A 3,326-nucleotide genomic window follows, 5' to 3' on the forward strand; every position below is an offset into this window, starting at 1 on the left:
CTTTTGGATTGTGCCTCTAAAGGGAAGGGAGTTAGCTTTCACTCTCCCTTCTTCAGCCTGAAGACTTCGGCCTGGCTGTGAATGTGATGATGAGTCTTTTCCACCATAAGCATGCAAGCATGGAATGTTCCAGAGATGACAGGGCAATAAGATAGAATGAACCTGGATCCCTGATACCATATTAGTCCGACTGCTTATCTTTAAACTATTATGGGAGAGTTAAACTTCTATCTTACTTAAGCCTCTGTTAATTTTTATTTTATTACAAAGCAAACAGATTCACTAACTAATCCATACCCTATTTAACTCACACACAAGCCTACAGAGGAAAAAAGGACTCTTAATTACCATATGCACAGGAGAACCAGTTCCCTGAATGTCACTCATCCTTCTTCCTCAACCTGCGGAGTGTGTGTCTTCAATTAACTAATGAACAAAGTACCAACAGGTGCTTGCAGGCGTGGCACACGCATGAGCTCAGTAAGGGATTTTCCCTCACAAGGCCACCCCTGCCACTGTTGAGTCCCTATTTTGCAGCAGGGTAGCAAACCCTAGCACCAGGATGGTACCAAGCCTCTAGGGTACTGACAGCCAGCTACCTATTTTCAGGCTGACTTTATCTGACCTTTTTCATCATATAGACCATAACAAGAATAAGTATTTAGTTCTGCATTTGAATAGGCTTCCCCTACTCATTCTTCTGCCAGCACTAACATCTGTGTACTTATTGATATCCTACACACCACCATTCTTTCTAAGTCAGTATTGTCTCCAAATAGGAATTTATTTAATGGAAAAAAAAGAGAAAAGTAAAGCAGCGGTGTAGCGCTCCCATTGTTCTTATCATGTACACTGGTCACAGAACCAAAGAATTAGGAATCCCTTGACTTGCAAAGGGATTTTTACACCCAATTATGAGAGTTATTTATTTTCTTATTTCTGGAAAATACACCTGAAAAGCTTAACCAACATATAGCAAGTGACTATTATTTACACCTATTTTATTTAGAAATACCTTGTTTTTCAAGCTAAAATTGGTTTAAAAATGGTTTAAGAACAATCCCATAAAATTGGAAATTTCACATTATGATTTTTACTATTGACTATACAGATAATGTTCACACCAAATTTCAATATTTGGTAGTCTCACATACCTTAAAAGAGTAACAGATGGACAAATAGATGGATCTTAATATGATATGATATGTGTGGATACTAGATATGTATATAGATTGTGATTATTGGCATATATATACATATATATATATGCAATTTCATATGATGGCTGAAAAATGGTAAAGTTTGTAATTATGCATTTGACAGAATTAGAACAGCAAATTATCATCTGCAAAAGAACTAATTTTAGTTGAGTAAAATTTTTAATTTGGGGCATTATCTTGATTGCATTTGGGTAACACTTATAATTACAGTTTCTAAGAGTACACTTTTGTCTATTTTGCGCAAATTAACAACAAAATAAAAGAAGTTGTGTTACTAGTAAAGCAGATCTAAAGAAAGCATTTCAGTGATTGCTGTTAAATGCATTACTTCTATAAAATTCAAAACATATTCCTGTTAGTTAATATATATCTAATTAGTATACTTTAGGAAAAAATAAATGAGCAGAGAATTGTGTAATGACAGCCAGCAGTAGATTTTGCTCCAACTAAAAATAAATATGGATTTGGAGTAAGCGATCCTCTTGTGAGAAGTTGATGAAAATGGCCTTTTCCTGTGGGAGCCACCAGGTTGAGGAGCATGGCCTTCTCCCCCCGCCAAGGCGTGTGCTACCCATGGATATCAGTGTACTCTGAAAAGGGGGAATCATTTGGCAAAAATGTCCCTTTCCCTGCTGTCTTCAATCTCCCATTCAACCAGATACTGTGAACTTTGCTCACACCAACTTACACAAAAGCAATAGACAGCCCTTGTGTCATCAGTGAATTAGCAGGTCATCGAACCAGTGCTGAGTTGTGGGGTCCTGGCAGAGCTGTGGCTCAAATGCCCAGAGTTCAGGTGGTGGGACTCATGGTTCTGGTCAGAGTGCTTTTGGAAATATGTGTGGCGGAGGCCGCATGTTTGCACAACCAAAACCTGGCACCATTGGCACCGCAGAGTGAACACAACACAGAAGCGACGTGCTATCTGGTCTGGCCTGGCTGCCTCGGCCTTCCCAGTGCTGGTCATGTCTAAAGGTCATCGTATTGAGGAAGTTTCTGAACTTCCTCTGGTGGTTGAAGATAAAGCTGAAGGCTACAAGAAGATCCAAGAGGCTGTTTTGCTTCTTAAGAAGCTTGAGGCCTGAAATGGTATCAAAAAGGTCTGTGCCTCTCGGTGAATGAGAGCTGGCAAGGGCAAAATGGGAAACCATCGCCGCATCCAGTGCAGGGGACCTTCCATCATCTGTGAGGACAACAGTATCATCAAAGCCTCCAGAAGTACTCTTTCATCCCTGGAATTACTCTGCTTAACGTAAGCAAACTGTACACCGTGAAACTTGCTCCTGGTGGGCATGTGGGCCATTTCCGCACTTGGACTGAAAGTGCTTTCTAAGTCAGATGATCTATATGGTAGTTGGAATAAAGCTGCCTCTCCCTCGAGAGTGACTACAACCTTCCCATGTACAAGATGCTCAATACAGACCTTAGCAGAATCTTGAAAAGCCCAGAGACCCAAAGAGCCCTCCGGGCACCACGTTAGAAGATTCATCACAGAGTCCTGAAGAAGCCACTGAAAAACCTGAAAATCATGTTGAAGTTAAACCCACATGCAAAGACCATGCACCAGAACACCATTCTTCACCAGGCCAAGAATCACAAGCTCTGGGGGATAAAGCAGCAGCAGCTCTAGAAGCCAACTCAGATGAGAAGGGGGCTCTAGGCAAGAGGCCAGCGGTAGGGAAGAAAGGAAAGAAGGCTGTTGGCATTACGAAGCAGAAGCAGCCTTTCGTGGGAAAAAAGGCTGCAGCTACCAAGAAACCAGCAGCTGAGAAGATGCCTGCAGAAAAGAAACCCACCACAGAAGAAAAGCCGCCTGTGGCATAAACTTAAATTCATTTATTCCATAAAGGTCAAATCGCTTTGGACACCTAATTTTGAATAAAAACCTGCTCAAAGAGGGAGTGAGGAAAAAAACAGTTAATTTTGAATAAAAACCTGATTAAAGAGGCAGTGAGAAAAAAAAGTTTATGTACATGATTCTTCTACCAGTCTAAATAAACGGTCAACAAAAGATAAAACACTAACTCGCCCTCAATATACATTTCTTTTTTATGAGGATATAATATTGATTTGTTTCTCAGATGTAAAAGTAAAATTTTTAGCTTC

At 40.3% G+C, this 3,326-nt stretch overlaps 1 pseudogene; it reads left to right on the forward strand.

The window, feature by feature from the left end:
• The first annotated feature begins 1,758 nt into the window (after positions 1–1,758).
• Positions 1,759–3,044, forward strand: LOC109373037 (60S ribosomal protein L4 pseudogene; annotated as a pseudogene).
• The last annotated feature ends 282 nt before the right edge of the window (positions 3,045–3,326 follow it).

Source organism: Hipposideros armiger, unplaced genomic scaffold (assembly GCF_001890085.2).
Source record: "Hipposideros armiger isolate ML-2016 unplaced genomic scaffold, ASM189008v1 scaffold_16, whole genome shotgun sequence".
NCBI classification, from domain to species: Eukaryota; Metazoa; Chordata; class Mammalia; order Chiroptera; family Hipposideridae; genus Hipposideros; species Hipposideros armiger.